This window comes from Muscardinus avellanarius, assembly GCF_963383645.1.
Source record: "Muscardinus avellanarius genome assembly, chromosome: 12".
Lineage (NCBI taxonomy): Eukaryota > Metazoa > Chordata > Mammalia > Rodentia > Gliridae > Muscardinus > Muscardinus avellanarius.
Genome location: NC_137798.1, coordinates 51,084,891 through 51,107,312, shown reverse-complemented (window position 1 = coordinate 51,107,312; position 22,422 = coordinate 51,084,891).

The following is a 22,422-nucleotide window of genomic DNA, read 5'->3' as shown; positions in this document are numbered from 1 at the left end:
GTAACTTTCTCAACAAAACCTCCAAAGCTCAGGAAATTAAAGCAAGAATAAACAAGTGGGATGACATCAAACTAAAAAGTTTCTTCTCATCAAAGGGAAACTATCAATAACCTAAAGAGGAAGCCTACAGAATGGGAAAGTATCTTTACCAGCCACCATTCTGATAGGGGGCTAATATCTAGAATATATAAAGAGCTCAAAAGACTCTACACTAGCAAAACAAACAACCCAATCAAGAAATGGGCAAATGAACTAAATAGACACTTCACAAAAGAAGAGATACAAAGGGCCAATAGATATATGAAAAGATGTTTTACATCATTGGCCTTCAGAGAGATGCAAATCAAAACTACACTGAGATTCCATCTAACCCCAGTCAGAGTGGCAAGCATAAAGAAATCAAATAACAACAAATGCTGGTGAGGATGTGGGGAAAGAGGAACTCTTTTACACTGTTGGTGGGAATGCAAACTAGTTCAACCACTATGGAGATCTGTGTGGAGATTCCTAAGAAAGGTGGGAATAGATCCACCATATGATCCAGCTATACCACTCCTGGGTATCTTTCCAAAGGGGTTGAATTCAGAGAAATACAGCAACATATGCATACCTATGTTCATAGCAGCACAATTTGTAATAGCCAAAATATGGAACCAACCCAGATCTCCATCAACAGATGAATGGATAGCAAAACTTTGGGAAATACACACAATGGAATTCTATTCAGCCATAAAGAACAAAATTATATCATTTGCAAGAAGATGGAAAGCCCTCGAGAACATTATGTTAAGTGAGATCAGCCAAGCACAGAAGGAGAAGGTACATATGTTTTCTCTAATATGCCCAAACTAGGAAACACAGAGGATACCAGTGGGACTCCAGATAACAGAGGGGAAATATCAGCAAAGTTTGAATGGAAAGATAGGAGAGGAGGAAGGCTTATCTTGATTAATGAGGGTCTACATTTGAATATGTGTAAAATTATGAATATGACATGGTTAACCCGGACAACCATTGGTGGGAGGGGGGAAGGGAAAACAGGGGCGGGGGGAGACAGCACCAAATATAGTTTAAATGTATACTATTTATGTTCAATTAAAAAAATTGTTAAAAGAAAAAAACTTCACTGAAGTAACCAACATTTGGTTTGGGAATATTTGCAGAGAGTGTTTAATGTATTCAACAGATAAAGGGGTACATAAATTTCTAGAGATGAAGTAAAATGCTTATGTAAAAAAATATGTGAAATAATAAAATCATCAAATAAGTAAAAAAAATACAGATTCTGTGCTCTGTTGTTTGCATTAAATACATTTAAATTTCTCTGAAGTCAATTTTGAGAACTTACATATTGGTACTAATATAAAGCCATATATTTAAGCTTTTAAACATATATATAAAATAAATACATATATTTGAAAACTATTTCCTTTATCATTTCCAACTTCTATTTTTAATACTTTTTGTTTTTTCTTTGGCACAAATTGTGTGTGTGTGTGTGTGTGTGTGTGTGTGTGCGCGCGTGTGTGTGTGTGTGTGTGTGTGTTACTGGAGATTGAACACAAGGGTACTCTACCACTGAGCTAATCCTCAGCCCTATTTAATTTTTTTTGATTTTGAAATAAGGTCTCATTAATTTGCTAAGCTTGACCTTAAATTGGCAATTCTCCTGTCTTAGCCTCCCATGGGGTACACCATCATATCCAGCTTGGTACATGTTTTTAATTACTATGGAAAAGCAACCAAATGAAGTATTTTTTTTAGCTTTTGATATTAAGTATATCTAAATGACCTATGAATATTTAAATATATTGATATTTAGTTACAAGTTTTAAATCACAATTTCTTATGAGAAATTAGATGATGAGAATTCTAGGGAACTATCTGAATATGATGAATTACTTGATTATTTTTGAATATAAATATGATGTAAAGAAAGCTGAATTGCTCCATTCAAAAAACCAACTTTGTGTGATTGTGTGTGTGTGTGTGTGTGTGTGTGTGTGTGTTACTGGTTTGGAACGCAGGGGCATTCTAACTCCAGGCTACACCCCTAATCCTGTTTTTTATTTTATTTGGAAGCAGAGTCTTGCTAAATTTGCTGAGTCTGGCTTCAAGCCTGCAGTCTTCCTGTCTCAGCCTCCTAAGTACTGTGATTATAGGCATGTTCCACCATGCTTGGCTAAGAAAGTCATTTTTAATGTCCTTAAATAAATACGTATACAAATTTATTTGTTTTACAACTATTTTCCAATGCCACAGAAGATGTATAAACGCATAGAAATGTCCTTATGCCAGCAGGATTTATAACCAGACAATATTTGATTCAAATCCCCACTCATTATGTATCAGCCAAATAATCTTGGAAAAATTATTAAGCTTCTAAGCAAAAATGTCACATTTAAAAAATATGAATATATCTGCTTCACAAGACTTTTTGAAGATTATTTGAGAAGGCCAATAGAAAGTGTTCAACAAGTCCCTGGCACAGAGCAAATGCGTAATGAATGTTAGCTTTTCTTTCCATCAGCAGGCTTAGAATTGTGTATGAGAGAACAAGTGAATAAATTTTAACTACAAGATTATTAAAGGAATAAATTGGACTACTAGTAATCTGGTCAAATTCTTCTCACTTATATCTTCTCAACACAGATAAACACTGTTTTTCCAAAAGGCTAGGAATAAATCTTGCATCTCAACATCCTCAGTTGTTCCTTTATTGTCCTTCAATTTCCAGATGCATGGGCATGAAACATCCTGTTCAAGGAACAGAAGAGTTTCTATTTCCAGAGTAACTAGAGCTCTTGGTTCAAATTCAATTTTGTATCATGAACTTCAAAATCGCTCCATCTTAAATCATCTTCATCTCTCTACCTTGTGACTCAAGGTATTAGATTTACAGTGACAATTCAGATCAAACTGAAGATGGATATTTAAATTTTTCAGATTTTTTAAAATGTTTCACTTAATGTAATTGATTATTCCACAAGCAATACATAGTCATTGTTAAGAAAACAAAAGAAATTGGAGAAAAGTAAAAAATAATCACCTAAAATGATATTATATGACTTACATTTTGGAGTTAATGCCTCGTGGTAGTTTAAGAGTATCATTAGGCCATACTTTTAAAATAAAATTATGCTATTACTAGGTTTAAAATTTGTTTTACTTATAGATGCTAAACAAAGCCGGGCGTGGTGGCACACGCTTCTAATCCCCACGCTTGGGAGGCTGAGACAGGAGGATCACATGGGTTCGAAGCCAGCCTCAGCTACTTAGTGAGGCTTTCAGCAACTTAGTGAGACCCTGTTCCCAAATAAAATATTAAAAAGGTCTGAGAGTATAGCTCAGAGGTAGAAAACCTCTGGGTTCCACTCCCAGTACCACCACCAAAAAAAAAAAAAAAAAATAGATGCTAAACACACATGTTCATAACAGTTGCAGTAGCTTCCAAATAGTTCACTGTATATTCCAAGTCTTATTCAACAATCCACTATAATAAGCTATTTTCATGTTTTAAGAATTTTTTTAAAAACAATATTATGATAAAATTTATGAAATGAATTTCAAAATCACTCACCATTGCTCTATCTTAAACCATCTTCCTAACTTGGACCTGAGTCTTTGTCCAAATATTTTTTAGGATACATTACTAATATTAGAATTCTTAAAAAAAAAAAGGTACATACATATTTAACTTTCAGTATCCTTTGACAAAATTCTCCAGCATTTTACTTTATTTTCACTCTTATCAGCAGTGCTATAGAGTGATTTTCTCAGTTTCATTAATATTGAGATAAAATTAGAAAAACTCTGTCTATATAATATCTTGCTTTACTCATATGGCTTTTTAAGATTGACATTTATCCCTTAGTCATGTAAGTTCTATAGACTTACATGCTGGTAACTTTTTCTTGTCTATATGTTACCAGTGTTTCATAATGGCTTATCTTCCTTTTCCTTATGTAGTTTTTGATATGTAGAGGTTTCAAGTTGTATTTATCAAAGATGTTATACCTTGTTAGTAAGGTCTTCATGGCACTATGATGATATAAATATATATGTTGGGAACTCCCAGTATCCTTGTGTGGTAGAATGAAATAAGTATGCCTTCCCTAGATCTCACAATATATGTGAGGGAACCACCTTTAATCCTCCAAGATTCCTCTGCTTCCCCACCATAACATTTAATAAAGCTTAAGAAGCTGTGTTACCAGTGTCTGTTTACTCTTCTGTCTTTACCTTCAGATCACAAGCCCCTAGAGGTTATGAATAGTCTTATTTCTTGGCATGAAAGTGAATTTTGCTAAATGAATCAGTTCTTCCAACTATTGTTTGGTAGACATTTATGATATGTATTTAAAATCATTGATATAATTGTACCACCTGAGTGGTACAATTTATCATATATACATTCAATACCACATTCCTCAAAACATGTCACTATTATAATATTCAGATAATATAATAATATTCAGGTTAATATTTGTCACCTCTCTAAGCAAATGCATTTTGTGCATTACTAGATCACTATTTAATTTCATTAACTACTCGTGAGTATAGAATAATTTAAAATTATTAAAAATAAGTAAATAATAAAAAACAAATAAATAATATGCAGCTTATATCCATATACTTCAAGAAAAAATGATACCAACATTGCTCTTACTTTTTGAAGATAAGATAAAATAATTTAGTATTTTTATTTATGCTATGATAGGAAATACAATGAAGAATATTTCTAGTTAAATTTCTGCACTCATAATTGGCATACTGACATCACCCAAGGAGTCTACTTGATTTAAAATTTAAAATAACATTCCATGTCATTCTACCAAGCAATGTACAGCAAAACTACTCTACCTCCATCTGCCAATGAATTGTTGTTCTTTTATGGACTCATTCTATGTATAAATAGCAAAACAAAGTGCTAGTCAGGAGAATAATAAAAACAGATGGGATATATTTTCAACTGGATGACCCTTTAGCTCATAGTCTTGAATAATAGGCTGAATCTAGTTATGCTAAATAACTAGTGGTACCCGTGAGCACCTGTTCAGTCTACTAAACTCATTCAACCTTTGCCTCTAGGTTCTTGAGAATAACAGATGCTGTGTGATGAATGGCAACTCTAATTTGATGTTGATGTGGCTTTATAAGTCATTCTAGAAAATCTTCAAGAGTAGTAGAAATCGTACAACCTTGAAGATAAACTATAAAGATGACAAACATTTGCTTACGGCTGGTTCAACATATGCAAATCATTTCTTTTTTATTATATTCAATGTTTCTGTGCCAGAGATTTATAATTAATTATACTTATTTACTAGCCTTGTTTTATTTATAAACCAATCAAAAGCATTTAAAAATGAAAAAGTTAAACCAGTGTCGAATAGTTAGGGATCTATTCTCCCTTCTACAATGAAGAATTCTACTAAGAGCTCCAAACATTCAACCTTTTGCCTTCCATAAGGTTCTAACATAAGCCAACTGACTAAACTCACTGATTTAGGTCTTGTTGATTCAACCCTTGATTTAATTCTTATAAAACATGACACCTGGGCAAAGTATAATTCCCTACTCTATGGATATATATTTATTCAAAAACACTACAAACAAGTATCTTAAATCTAGTACAAGCTATGCTAGTGTAAAGCCTGTGACCTTGGGCAAGTCTCTTGTCATCCTGAGAATTATTTATAAAGTGATAGAACCAATGAATAAAACATTTTACAGTATTGAAATGTGCCAAATACCAACCTTGTACATTATGCTAACCACAGGAATAGGTGCACATTCATTCTTCAATAAATATTAAAAATGAACAAACAAGTATATGTAGGAAATAATTAGAATATTCAAATTTCTAAAGTCTACAAAATGTTTGGGCTTGAACATTATTATTTATACTGCATTGATTTCAGTAGAGATCTGCATTGTTATATAATTACATTATTACTATTTATAATAATAATAATAATAATTATTATTATTATTATTATTATATGAAAGAAGAATTTCTTTTTTTTTTCTTTTTTGTGGATCTGGGGATGGAACCCAGGGGCATTTAACCTCCGAGCTACACCCCTGCCCTATTTGTTATTTTTTATTTTGAAACCGGGTCTCACTGAGTTGCAGAGGGCCTCACTAAGTAGCTTGAGGCTGTCCACGAACCACGATCCTCCAGGTCTCAGCCTCCCAAATGCTGGATTACAAGCGTGCGCCACCACGCCCGGCTTAAGAATTTCTAAGTAAACGAAGGAAGATAAATTTTATTCAACTATAAAAAATGAACAAAATTATGTAACTCGAATGAAAATGGATGGAACTAGAGAATGATGTGCTTTACTCCTACCCTCCTATGTGAAATACACTTCTAATCTTGGCATCCCGAAGGATCCCTATGAATCTTCAGATACAGAATGTAAGTCACTAGGCTTATGTAATCTTTCTTACATAGAGAATATTTAACTTCGTATTCACCAGAGTTTCTATTGCCTCATTATTGATTAATATAATGAATTTGCTGTGTATAGTTATTATTTAGGTAAGCTACTTGGGCTATGTTGAGACCCTTCAAATGTGATTGCTCAGGGCAGAGGAAATATTCACTCTTCCATGACTTGTTTCTTGCTGACTAGAGTAGCTAGGCGAAACTGCTTAGGGTAAAAGGAGATTTATAGAGTCTCTATAAAGAGAAAACATGAAGAGATAAAATGGTTGGGAAAATCAAGAGCCCTTGAAGAGAACATATATCGCTAAAAAAATATTAAGTTCAGGTTTGTAGTGCTAATATATGATTTCTCTTTTTGTCACTAGTAAATTATGTCTTATTAGAGCTTTGTAAAGTATGGTGGGATTTGAAGATCAATGTAACAAAATGCTAAGGAGATAAATGGTTCAAAGGAATAAAGAATAATGCCAGTGAAGTTTGCTCTCCCATCTGCCTATCTCTGCTGCTACCCTGTGAGTTTCTCCAGGTTGGTCAGCATTTTAACAGATGCTTACCAGGAGACTAAGTAGATATTTATGAGGGATTATAAGTAAAGTTGTTATATGTCTTTAACCTTCTTAAACTATAAAATCTTCCATTAATTTCATAATCTAAACTTACAAATGCAGTCATATTACACCTTTACAAAAAATATTCTCATAGTCATGATGAAACTAAAGCAGAATACGTGTGTGTGTGTGTGTGTGTGTGTGTGTGTGTGAAAAATATTAGCCTATTTATTTTTAAGCTTTACATAAAGTCTTACAAAATTTAGAGAATTAACATGGCATTCTAAATACTGACTTTAGAGCCAGAATATATCAAAACAGTGCTTACGTTCAAATAATTACCAACTATGCAATGATTTTCTAGCATTCCTTAATTAAATACATCATATATTTCTTTGTCAGCTATATATGATATCTATTTAAGCAGGACATAAACTAAAGCAAAATTGAAGGGCTAATAAATGTTTAAGACAGAAAAGGGGCATATTTAAAGCATAGTATCAGGGTAAAGGAGGATTTGAGAAACAAATCTAAGTATATTGAAATAAATGCATTTTATATTTTGATAAATTATAGATACTTGTTTTCAAAATTATATCTAAGAACATTCATTTCTATCAGTTACAAAGATCGACTAGTGCTTGGAATTAAAAACATTAGACCTTCAGGCACACTTGATTGAATGCTGCCAGATTTATCCATTTATAAACCCTCAATAATGTGAATAGACTTGCTAGACTGTACTTCTATTTCCTGCAGTTCCTATTTAGGGACCATGATATTAGGCACAGATAATTTTAGCTACGACATGAAGAAAAGTGAGGAATGTGACAAGGATGTGACTTTTCACTTGGATGGCCAAAATTCACACAACTCTTAACCATGGTTTTCACACATGTCTTCACCATTCTCTTCAAGTTTACTATTCAGTAGCATGACCAAATTTGCTAGTTAGTCCCATTGGATTTAAGCTGATTTCTCTGAGATGTGAAAAGAATTCTGAAAGCACTCATTTTTCAAGTTCCACAAAGAAGGTCTGTATCCTGAAAAACAAAGAGAAAACTTGGAAGGGGGGAACGTGAAGGTCGTATGTAGAATTTTTAATATTTCCATAATCTCCACTAAATATCCTAGGAATCTTTGTGTGTACATCCAACTGTGATGTTCTCTCTAATTTAAAGTTTTAAGAAGATTACATAATTCAGTAAAACTTTTCACATCTTGAAAGTTATTAGCTGCAGGAGTTTCTTTTCTTTTTTATTTTTTGTCTTCACTCAGCCAGGTTCTTTTATATTAGGATCCTATTAGCTGGCTTTGGGATGATGATAACATAGCTTGGCCAGTTCAATTACCACATTTTGTCTGTCGTTTTCCTCTCATGCACTTAATGTCTGCTTTGTACAAGATTAAAGACACTTAGTGCAAATCCCTCTTGAAAGAGAATACAAATAAGTTCACATAGTCATAAATTAATGACAGGCAATCTTTCATTTCTACCTGCTTGTATCCTTTTGTCTGATTGCTCCATTAGTCCCTCTCCTCTGAAGTTTCAAATAAAAAAAATGTAATGCCACCTTTAAGTATAATTAGAATGGGGAAAGAAATAGAACAGGGAGAAGCATTCTCAGTCATTAATTGTCCTAATGGGCTCAATCGAGGAAATATGAATAATGAATATGCTAAACAAAAGAATGTTCACATTGTGCTTAGAAGCAAAGTAAAAATCAGTGAAAGAATTAGAGTGCAGGAGGAAAATACAGGATGCACATTGCTAAACATGACTTGGAAAATGCCACCTGCTTCTTCATTAAAATACTCTTATCACAAAGCCAATCACCATATTTGCTGTCTGAGTGGGAGAGTTCAGGGAATCTGGACTTACTGACAGGGCTGATATTAAGTTGTGAAACTCCCTTTTGGGTTCTGCTTATCTATTAAAACTATTTGATAATGTAAATTATTTTTGTAAATAATGTGCTTATTTATATGACAGGACATCAAATATTTTCTCAACATGAAAAACTTATTTTTAGTAGTATTCATATTTTAACCAGTTATAATCATTCATTTGTACATACTTTATTCTTCACGTTTGAAGCAACAGTTAACAGTTAAGGAGGATACAGGACAGTATTTTAATTTTTTTTTTTTTGGTACTGGGGTTCTTGGAAGCCCTTCTACCTCCGGACTACACTCCCAGACCTATTTTTACATTTTTATTTGGAAACAGGGTCTCCAAAGCCAGCGCGCGCGGCTGGCTTAGAACCTGCGCGATCCTCCTGTCTCTGCCTCCGAAGCGCGGGGATTACAAGCGTGCGCCACCACGCCTGGCCAGTATTTTAATTTTTAAAAATATTGTTCAAATACAAATATTTTATGTATGAACTAAAATGTTCAATTGAAAAACAATGTATCTCATCATTGCTTTCATTCTGGTTCAATCTTTTAAGTTTTAAGCCAAACAATCCAGTGCTCACATAAAATGATATGATTACAGTAGTTTATTTTCTTTCCATCTTTATAATCAACATTCTGTCATAATTTATTTCAAATTGGGTGTTTAAACAGGCAATTTGTATCTCCACAGAGGTTGTTATTGTTATCAAAATTTAAAAGAGATTTTATAGTTTACATTTGCTTTTATGTGGCTACGTGTTTAAAGTAGGATTAGTTGCTAGCATGCTCTAAAAAACATAGCAGGAGTGAGAACTACTATACATCTACACAATGATAAGTCATAATTTTTTCTTCCTATCTGAAATACAGTGTTTTGAGGGAGACAAGATTTAAAAGCATATTCCTTGGATCCAAACTTTAGCTGGGTCACATGCCTACCAACTCTGTGATCTTGAGGAAATTACTTGATCTCTATGCCTCAGTTTTTTCCTGAAAAGTGGGAATGCTCATAACTAGATAATAAGATTTTGTGAGGAATAAAGGACTGAATATATAAAAACTACTTAGACCAGTGTGTAGCCAGACAAAATGCTTTTTCTTTACAGGATAAATATCAAATAAAATAAGATATAACAAGATTGGCTGTGTCCTGGTTAATGTTGAAGGTGGAAATCAAATTTTTATTGGATATTCTTAGGTTTAAATCATTTACACAAAATCTGAAGGAAGCATTTGCAGAATATGAAAATACTAAAAAATTATTATTTATATAAAAAGACTGCCATATTGAGGTGCTTATAGATTTTATCATGCCCATAAAGATAAGTTGACTATTACAGACACCATAGGGGTTTTTCTTTTTCTGATATCTGAGAGTTTGTTTTTATGGTTCACTTCTAAATGTGCAATAAATCAGAAATTCAAAGTTCATACAAAGGGATAGCTCAATGTCTCATATACACCAAAAAAAAAAAAAAAAGCCAATGGTGTATCTAATTGTTCTGTTTCCCATATCTCTCACTTTAAAAATTCATCAGTAGACAAAAGTGACAAGTTAGTAACCATAAGCATAGAACTATCGTGATATATACAACCCTTTCAGGGTACTTCCAACCAAATGAAAATAGAGCAAAAGAGAAAGAGACATGGGTGTGTCCTGGGGAGTCTACAAACTCAGAGACATGTGTTAGTAACCTCCTCACCATATTCATTATAACACAGGAGTGGCAACAGTTCTCACATATGCCACAGAGAATATGCTATATTTTCAGTCAAGAAGAAGAGAAGCTCAGGGCTGAGACCCAACATCTCAAGGCAAGGGATGAATTTTCCACCATAGCCATCACATTACAATATGCAGTGACCCAAAGGTCAGGAGAACAAGTCCAGAAACAGGGATGATCATGCAAGCCCTCCTGTCGGGAATCCAGCCCGACAGCTGGCGGGGCTTGGTGAGATGATGAGTACCGACGACTCGAACACAAACCCACGAGCCGGGAGTCAAGTCAAGCAAGATCTCATTTATCTCTCTCCAAGCAGTCCTATATATAGCACCAAACCACAAGGGGAATTCCCATGGGAAAGAGCCTAGCCTATCCGGGATAAAGATCACTAGCACGTAGCTCACAGCCAATCCCAGGCCAGTACATGAGCCATTCATGTGTGCGGAACCTCCTTTAAAGGGAAAACCACTCAGTCTCCCCACCCATAATGAATGGGGAAACCACGCCTTCATAGCTTCCTCCAGGCGCCATCTTTGCCCCTTTTCTGCTGAATCACTTTACTTAAAGTTTTGCCTTAGGCTGCAGGCCGCTCAGGCCGAGGGAGGCTGTATCTCCTTAGGCGCTGTATGGACACACCCCATCACCCTCCTAGGTAAAAGACAAACAGAGGACACGTACAGAATACTCTCTCACTTGTGGCTATGATGTCAGATAATTCCATAAACCAGCACACCAAGGCATGATCATGGGAGTAGATATTAAGAAGGGAAAAAATCTGACTATTTCACCAAAAAAGACTGAGTACCAATAATAAGAGTCTTTAAGCCCAAAGACACAAAGATCATTTACATTTCAGGTAAATATACATGACATATATCCCCACATAAAACACTTTTATCAGTCTGGCTAAGTGATTTTAAACTATAGTACAAAGCCATACTAATAAAAACAACAGAGTACTGCCATAAAAACAGATACATAGACCAATGGAGCAGAATAGAAGACTCAGAAAAAAATCCACACACTTATAGACAATTGATTTTTTATAAAGGGGCCAAAAACATACACTGGAAAAAAGATAGCCTGTTCAACAAATGGTGTTGGCAAACCTGGTTAACCATATGCTGAAAAATGGAAATTAACCCCACTTTCTCACCCTGCACAAGAGTCAATTCAAGATAGATCAAAGACTTGTATATTAGACCAAAGTCTTCTAGGCTCCTTGAAGAGGGCATAGGTCCAACACTGCAACACATAGGCACAGATAAACACTTTCTCAACAAGACCCCAAAGGCACAAGAAACTAAAAGGTGAGCCAATAGTAGGATTCCATAAAATTAGAGTTTCTGTACAACAAAGGAAATTGTCAAGAACCTCAATCAAGAGTCAACAGAATGTGAAAATATTTTTGCCACCTACTCCTATGATAGAGGACTAATATCAATAATATACAGAGAACTCAAGAAACTCAGCACTAAGAAAATAAATAACCCAGTCAAAAATGGCCAAGTGAATTAAATAGACACTTCATGAAAGAAGAAATTTAAATGGCCAATAAATGCATGAAAAAATGGACATCATTAGCAATCAGAGAGATGCAGATCAAAACTACCCTGAGATTTCACCTAACTCCAACTAGAATGACAATCGTTCAAAACACAAACATCAACAAATGCTGATGAGGATGTGGAGGAGTGGAAACTCTAAAACATTATTGGTAGGATTGCAAATTAGTGCAACTACTTTGGAAGACAGTATGGAGGATCCTCAGAAGAATGCAAATGAACTTACCATATGATTTGGCAATACCACTTCTGAGTATCTACCCAAAAGAAGGAAACCAAACTACCAAACTAATACATGTGTATCTATGTTCATAGCTGCACAATTCGCCATTGCCAAACTATGCAAACAGTCAAGATGTCCATCAACAGATGAATGGATTATAAAACTATGGGATATCTACACAATGGAATTTTACTCAGCCATAAAGAAAAACCCAATTATATCATTTACAGAGAAATGGATGGAACTGGAGGACATTATGCTAAGTGAGATTAGTCAGTCACAAAAAAAGAAGAAATTGGATGTTCTCCCTAATATGCAAAAGCTAGGGAGAAATGGGTAACAGGAGGAACTCTAGATGAAGAGATCCTATAGAAGAGCAAATAAAGTGACCTAACTGAGGTGATAGGAGGGGGAAGAGGAAAACTCTCTAAAGCACATGATGTACTTAAACATATCAAAGTCAATCACTAAGCCAAGCATGGGTAGGAGGAATGGGGAGGAAATGGGGTGGGGATCGGGTAAGGGTTAATTGGGTGATATGTGCATATATGTCCCCACAAGTCTTTTATCTCATTAAGATGTATGACTACAACCAGGCGTGGTGGTGCACGCTTGAAATCCCAGCATTCCGGAGGCTGAGACCGAAGGATTGCAGTTTGCAAACAGCCTCAGCTACTTAGTGTGGCCCCCTGCAACTCAGTGAGACCTGGTTTCAAAATAAAGAAAAAAAAAATAGGGCAGGGGTTATAGCTTGGAGGTCGAATGCCCCTGGATTCCATCTCCAGACCCACACATTGTATGACTACAATGCACCATTAAAAAAAATTGAATAGGTCATGTAAATGGAGATGCTACATTTTCTTTCTTGATACCAGTTTTCATAGAGGATATGACCCTGTTATACTTCCTTTTTGCAAAAAAGCAATTATACTAAAATATATAAAAATTGACTCTATTCACATTATCAAAAGGCCAACCATTTTCTCACTTAAGAATCTAAATTAAGGGGTGTTTTCAGTTCAGAGAAACAAAAGAAATAAGACAAAGTATCTCCTATTTTTCTACTGAATGGTTACTTGGAGTTGTTTTGGTTCCTGGTTTGTTTTGAGAGAAGGAATTAAAAATGGGTTGGTTTTAGACCTAGTCATAGCATTTGATTTTTGCATATATATAGTGTAGAATGACAAGGAAGCACTTTTCAGTGAAGCAAAGAGGACATATAGCATCCTAGAAGAGATTAGTGTGGTTTCCTAGGGCTAAATTTGCATTCAATTTGTAGGCAGTGAAAACTCAAGCACCAAGAGTGAACATTTGGTTTGCACTGTTTAATATCTTAGTATTCCCTGGGGGGGAAATGTCTATAAAACACACACACACACACACACACACACACACACACACACACACATATACATACACACACATGCACAAATACACACACATATAACTTTATTAAGTATTGTTTAACAAATCTCAAAGAAAAAATAGAAATCCTATTCTTATTTTTAATTAACTCTATCCTAATATAAAGAAAGGTATATAAAAATTGTTCTTAAGTACCCTAGTATGACTAAAATTTTATTCACATCATCTTGAATAACCATGAACTATCCCTAAACACTTTTTAACTTTTTTATAAGTGCATTGTAGTCATACATCTTAATGGAGTACAAGATAGTGGAGGCATACATGCACACATCACTCATTTAGCCATTCTCCAATTCACATCCCATTCCTTCCCCCCTCCTTCCTTCTCATGTTTGGCTTAATAATTGACCTCGAGCCGGGCATGGTGGTGCATGCTTGTAATCCCTGCGCTTGGGAGGCGGAGACAGGAGGATCTCACTGGTTCAAAGCCAGCCGCGCTGGCTTAAGAGACCCAGTTTCCACATTTTAAAAAATATAAAAAATAGGTTTGGAAGTGTAGCCCAGAGGTAGAAGGGCTTCCAGGAACCCCAGTACCACTAAATAAATAAATAAATAATAAATAATTAACCTCAATATGTTTGTGAATACACATAATGTACATTAGGAAATTTCCCTTTTTTGAAGTTTTATAATGTTATTTTTCATGGTTTGAAGACAGTTTAGTTATGCACCTCACCCTTCAAATTTATATGATCAGAATCTTGGTTCCCAGGATTATGGTACTGGGAGGTCATAGAACATTTAAGAAGTGAGGTCCAATAGGGCCTTAGGTTATTGGAAGTTTGAGGTAGTTCTCCTGAGACCCTTTAAGAGTTCGCAAGAAATGGTTGTTATAAATGGTACAAGCCATGCCCAACCAAGCTCTCTTTGCTTCCTGGCTGGAGATGTGCCTGCTTGCTCTGATCTCTGTCCTATTTAATATTGTTTTCTGCCATGAGGTAACACAGCCAAGGGAGGACCGTCACCACAGAGCATGTACCATGATTTTTGGACTTTAAAATTCAAGAACTATGAGATAAATAAATCTGTTTTTCTATAAACATAGATATGCATGTAACAAAATCCACAATAGCAAAATTATGGAACTAAGACTTGTTGATTGTTCTATCACTTATAATAAATATGAGGAAGGTGTTATTTGGAATAAAATCAAGGACATGACAAATGATACACCATATTTTATATCCATGTTTTACCTCTTTCTTGAACATCTATTTTTATAAAGATTTTAAGGAACACCATTAGAAAAGGATAAGGACCAAATGAATAATTAACAAAACAAGAAATTATCCAATAAGGGCATTTTATGGACGTCTTTATGCCTTTGACATAAATAATGGCTCTATATTTAAATCTCTTATTATTTTTCTTTTATGTAATTTTGGTCTCCATGTTCATGCTTGACTCAATGAACTGTTTTATTGACTCTGAGCTCATGAATCATCTAAGAACCTATACCAGTTATTTCTGGATGATCCAATGTTTAGAAAGAAAAGGATTCAGCCCTGAAAGCTAGACAGAAGCAATAAAGAAATATATGGTTTCAGAAATCCTCCCCACAGATGAAGCTCTAAGAAACTAAGTGTTCTTACCTAGCTGTATTCTTCTTCATCAAATCCATCCCTTCAATGTATATTTGAACATTCTTATCATTTCTCTCCAGGAAAATATTACTATGAGAATATTTAAGTCTTTCTTTGAGTACCAAAATAAAAACTTCTTAAAGGTTTATGTGTGACCAAGCAAAATCATCTGGCAGTCAGAAATTCAGCTTCAATGAAAAACTCTCTCTCTGTTTAAAGAGGACTATAGAGCCTTAGAAATTGTAGCTTCTACTAACAATATATAGATTAGGCTAAAGGCTGTACTAACTATAATCCACTGCAAAAAAATGAGACTACTGGTCTGTACTAGAATGTTACAGAAAAATAAGTATCTCATTGAATTATCAGTAGTTTAATCATATTCAAAAATATTTCTCTAATAATCATTTTGGATTTTATTTTATTTTTGCAGGTCTGGGGATGGAACCCAGGGGCATTCAAACTTCGAGCTACATCCCCTGCCCTATTTTTTATTCTTTATTTTGAAACCAGGTCTCACTGAGTTGCAGAGGGCCTAACTAAGTAGCTGAGGCTGTCAGCGAACCGCAATTCTCAAGTCTCAGCCTCCCTGGACTTTATAATATGTATTTATTCAGACTAGTAATAATTAGAAGAATTTTTAATATGTCTTATGAAAATATTAGATTTTTATTATGTCTTATAAAATATATTATTTTAGTTTTTCAAGCTACAGAAAATGATGCTTTCCAGTGTACATAATATAAGAGTATTATATTTAAAACTTCATGTGAATAATGTATCACTAAAAAAAGAGGAAAGGTAGTTTAACTCTCATTTATAAAAGACTATAAATTGGTATTACCATTTTGGAAATTCTTTGATAAAGACATATAAGAACAAACAAATGCAAACTGTATGACCAGAAAACTCTGTCTAGTACAAATATATACATATGTTTGTCAAGACATAAACAAAAATATTTAGAGCAACAGCATTTGTAATAATCCCCAAAGCAAAATAATTCATATTTTCATGAATAATGGGAATGATAAAACATTTGATAATTCATGTAATAACAAAATTTAATAAACTAGAATCAAATGCAACAATATAAATAAATGCAGCAATGAATGAAATAAACCTGTCTAAAAGCAGTCTATGACTCTCTTTATGCAAAATCCAAGGACATACCAAACTAATCCACATTGTTAGAAGTCATGATAGAGTTTATCTTTGCTATATGTTAAGGAGTTTGATGGGAGATTACCTGTATTGAGAGAAGATGAAGCTCCCTATTTTGGGATATTGTTTCTGTATTATCTACTTGTTTATAACACAGGTGAGTTCACTCTGTGAAAATACATTTACATGTATTTTTGTGGGGATATGCTATATTTAAACAAAATATACAATGAGAATACTTTTCCATACTTTCCATCATAGTCCCTAGGGATCATGGAGTAATTATCACTTTCAATGTGTTTAGCCTGATATAAATGTATCAAATTTCAGTTGGCCAAAGAAAACTTTGGTATTATCAAATTTGATATTTACTCTCCTCTGTAAATGCACTTATCCTAGCACATCTCTAAAATGTGCACAGTACATATATAAAAGTTTATGCATTCAGTCAATTACAATCCATCTGAGAGTCATTTATATTTGACAGTTTTATTTGCTCACTATGAAGCAAGCCTGCCATATAGCTTATACTAATTATGGGTATCTTTCTAAAAGGATTAAAATCAGAATATTATAGCAATATATGCATACTCATCTTTATAGAGCAAATTCACAATAACAAACTTATGAAATCTACCCAGGTATCAATCAACAGATGGATTACAAAATTATGGAACATACATACAATGGAATTCTACTTCACAATTAAGAAGGGAAAAATTATGTCATTTGCAAGAAAATGGATAAACTTGGAGAATATTGTGTTAAGTGAAATTAGCCAGTCACAGAAAGTGAAGAGTCAAATGTTTTTGCTCACATTTGGAAGTGAGAGAATAATCTATTTCCAAGAAAGATGGTAGATAATGGAGGAGAACCCCAAGTGGAGTGACCTTATCCTCTTATCAGAGGGAGAAACAATGAAGGAAACACTTCCATGGATATCATTTATATACATGAGAATACCAATGTCAATCTCAATATCATATATAGGAAGGAGTGGCAAGTGAAAGGGAGCCAGGGAAAAACTCACCAGCTGCTGTGTGCATGTATGATCCTATCACTACTTACTACATTATGATGTGAGACTATAATACTATAATTCACCAATAAAAGTATATAAAAATAAAAAATAAAATAAATGAAAAAATAAAAAATGAAATAACTAAGCAGTATTGTCTAGTATTCTCTGGAAGAAAAATATAAGTGACAATTGTACCTCATCTGCTTTCAAAAGTACTGTAGTTAATAGAAAATGTACTATCTTTAACATTATGTTTTAACCCATCCCCAAAGAGCTAATACGTATGATTTCTGAGTTTATCTTGACTTTTGTTCTATATTTTCACTTAGCATATTTAATTAATTTGATGAGTATTCAGCATACACTGTGGAAAGATTCCCACATGGCACGGAAGTAAATCTCCATGATGCAAAGTTAAATAAGAAGTGATCCCCTCAATGAACTTTAATTCTATTAGGGGTAAGACATAAGTAAGTCATCAACTATAGTAAAGTACAAAAGGTATGGAGAACCCGGGCGTGGTGGCGCATGCTTGTAATCCCGGCATTTGGGAGGCTGAGATCTGAGGATCATGGTTTGCAGACAGCCTCGGCTACTTAATGAGGTCCTTTGAAACTCAGTGAGACCCTGTTTCAAAATAAAGAATAAAAATAGGGCTAGGGGTATAGCTCAGAGGTACAATGTCCCTAGGTTCCAACCCTAGTACCATAAAAAACAAACAAAAAAGGTATGGAGAAAATACATATAGCGTTCTTGGTGTTCCAATGATTCTATAGCCCCCATGTTTAAGAAGTTCTTCATGGCCTAGGTTAACTTTGAGCAAGGTTTTAAGAAATTGTATGTGAAAGAAGTAACTAATTAACAAGAGAAGATGGAAGAATTTCAGACAGTGAGAAAGATGTATAACACATAACTCAAATCTTTCTGATCCTTCCAATGATGTTAAATATGATCTCCAACTTCTATATAAACATGACTCTCAAATAGCAAGATGGCTACAAGCAGTTTCTCAAAACAGGAGAGTAATTTCTAATGGTCGAGGGACAAGAGGTGAGGCTACAGCGACAGGCAAGAATTAGGTTATAAAGCATTTGTGTAACAAGGTACATCCTCTTTTCCTGAAGGTTGTTTGTGTAAGATCATATGACTGATAAAATGTGAATTAGGATTTAAATACAATTTGAATCCCAACTCACATCTTTAACTATTATCTATTTTGCTCAGAATTGTGTTTTAGGAATATAGCATCAATATGCATTGCATTTTGGAGGGAGAATGGAATGAGATTGTCAAAGTACATACATGAATAAAATAATAAGACCCAAAGTGGAAAGAAGATTGGAGGAGGTAAAGATTCAGATATCCAAGATTAAAAGCCAGTTCACAGATTTATGCACATGAATGTGACAACTCCATGAAATGCAGAGGTTAAATCATGTCTGTACCATCAATCTAATTAGGATAAAGAAAACATTTAGAAGCAGGTAGACCAGGTCCTACACCCAGATCTTTGATTTACTAGCTGTGTATCCTTGGATCAGTAATTTAATCACACTTAACTTCTACTAGCTGTCTGTAAAATGTTAGTAAAGATGTTTAATCTCCCAGAAAGGCCATGAAAATTAAAGTAGGAAAGCATTTTATAATATATACCATAATTCCTAACATACAGTAAGCCTTCTCCTATTGACATTTTAATAAGCATTGAGCAAATGTGGCTCTTTATACAAGTACAGAATGTTATTTTAATCTTCCCTCTCCCAAAAGAGCAGAGAAGCAAGTACATTTGGTAAATATTGTTCCCTTTGGAAGGTAAATTGTCAGAAACTTAAAAAAATCTTTCAACATGTGCAGATGAAACTTATTTGAATATGCATATTATGATTCACATCCCTATGACATCAATTTTAAGAATCATTTGGGAACCAACAATGTTATTGAAATAGTGGAAATGAAATCAGTATTTGCCTCTTCCTCTCAACTTCGGTTTCTTTGCCTGTTCAAACTAAGTCATCTTTAGGAATATTTTTTACTAGTAGCTTAAAAACTAATTAAATCATTGCTACTTTCCTGTGCTTATGTGATGCCAAAGATTAATATTTGTTGTTGCTAAGTTGAGAAAAGTCTTAAATGAACAGCTACATAAAACAAATCTATAAATCCACAAATCATTATACTTCTAATTTAAGTGAAAAAGCATATTTTGACATATAAATCTGTCCAAATAACATGAATATATAAACTAGAAATTAAGACTTTTTTATCACAGAAGAATTAGGAGAACAATAAATTATTATGCATGTGGATTCAACATACCTCTACTATATCACAGAGACAAATATTTTTAAGAATAATTTATTCAGAAAATAATGACAAGATTCTAAAGATACCAGTACTAGGCCAATTTTATAAACATATTTATTTTCTTAATTATGGCCATTTTATTATTTTATAAGATAAAGATTAGCAAACTGTGAAAGCAATGTTGAAATTTTATTGTGGGTGGAAGAGGAGTGCAGTAATAGCTACTTACTTAAATCCTTACAAATTAAAGCTAGAAACACAAACATCATAAAACACCTACACTGTAATCATGTAAAGTTTAAAAAAATTCTAATTTCTTTCCTTAAAATGTCTTTAATGAAAATCAAATCTACCTTGAGATTTTACCTGACTACAAATATAATGACAATCATTCAAAACATAAACAACAACAAATGTTGATGAGGATGTGGAAAAATGAAAACTCTATTACATTGTTGGTAAGGCTGCAAATTAGTGCAACTACTTTGGACAACAGTATGGAGGATCCTCAGAAGAATGGGAATAATCTTATCATATGATCCATCAATACCACTTTTGGGTATCTACCAAAAAAAATGGAAACCAGACTACCAAAATAATGCATGCATATCTATGTTCATAGCTGCACAGTTCACCATTGCCAAACAATGGAAACAGCCAAGATGTCTCTCAACAGATAAGGAATTAGAAAACTATGGAATATGTACAAAATGGAATTTTACTCAGCTATAAAAACAAACACAGTTATGTCATTTACAGGGAAATGAATGGAACTGGAGAACATTATACTATGTGAAATTAGTCACAAAAATAAAAGAAAATGGATGCTCTCTCTAATATGCAAAAGCTAGTAGAAAATGGGTCATAGGATAAACTCTAGACAAAGAAAGGGATATTATAGATAAGAAAATAAGTTGACCTGAGGAGATGGAAGGAGGGAAGAGGGAAATTCTCTAATGTTCACGATGTACATTAAAAAATATATCAAAGTCAATCAGTAAGCCAAACATTAGAAGGGGAAGGGGAGGGAATGGGGTAGGAATTGGTGAAGGGCTAAATGAGTAATGTGTGCATGTATTCCTCTACCATCTTGTACTCGAATAAGAGGTATTACTACAATGCACCAATAAAAAATTGAAAAAAATAAAAAAGTAGACCCATCATTTATATGAACTTCACCCTCTATTGCCTCCTCATTGAGCTAAAGTAAAAAGAAAAATTCAGTGCATACTATCAACCAAAGACATGCGGGACTCAAAATTCCATATTTTGGAAACACATGCACAAATCAAAGTATAGTTATATTTCTGATCAAAAGCAAATTGTTTAGAGTTCAAATACATAATGCCATTAAAAACTAAGAATAGTGTTTTCAACACTAAAACTTTGTTCTGCACTATTGTGTAAAGATTTATATTAATCACATGAGTTAAGGGTATACCATATATTAGTTTCCCATATATTAGTTGGGATTATCCCATATATTAGTTTCTAGAAGAAAGTTATGCATGCACACATCACTCATTTAGCCCTTCACCAATTCCGTCCCCATCTTGTACTCCATTAAAATGTGTGACTACAATGCACCAATAAAAAAGTTTAAAAAGTAATTACAGCATACCAAGAATGTTATTTCTACAGTTAATTCAAAAAAGAAGCAAGTTACAGCTATATATATCATGCTAGAAATTAATAAATTAATACTAGTAGTAAACATTATCCATGTAATCAACATTGTGTTGATGAAGTGTTCTGTGAAAGAATAATTTAAAACATGTAAATTTCTAGGCACTACAATTTAGAAACATTGTTTTCATCTTTTGGGGAATTAATTTTTGTACATGTATCATCATATATAAATATATAATTCATTATGAAATATTCATACATAGAAAAATATATAAAACACATATATGTAATTTTTAAATTAGCATACTTGTCACAAATTTCAAGGCTAAGAAACAAAACCTTTGTGGCACTGCCAAAGATCACCCCTTCACCATTCCCACTCAGGACTCTCACCAAAGCACAAAGTTAACCACCATCTTGTCTTCTGTGGTCAACTCTTGCTTGTTTCCATGATCTTATCATTAACTCCTTAAAACATTTACATCTGTTGCCTGTTTTTTGCTTCTTGCACATGAAATCTATTTTAATTTTATTTCAAAATTTTTATTGGTACAATGTTGTCATACATCTTAATAGAGTACAAGATGGTAGAGACACACATGCATATATCACCCAATTAGCCCTTACCCAATTCCCACCCCATTCCCTCCCCCTCCATCCTTCTCATGTTTGGCTTAGTGATTGACATTGATATGTTTGTTAAAGAACACCATGCTCATTAGAGAATTTCCCTCTTCCCTTCTCCCATCCTCTCAGTTAGGTCAGCTTATTTTCTCATCTATAGTATCTCCTTCTTCGTCTATAGCTCCTCCTATGACCCACTTTCTCCCTAGCTTTCACATATTAGAGAGAATATCCAATTTCTTTGTGTGTGTGTGTGTGT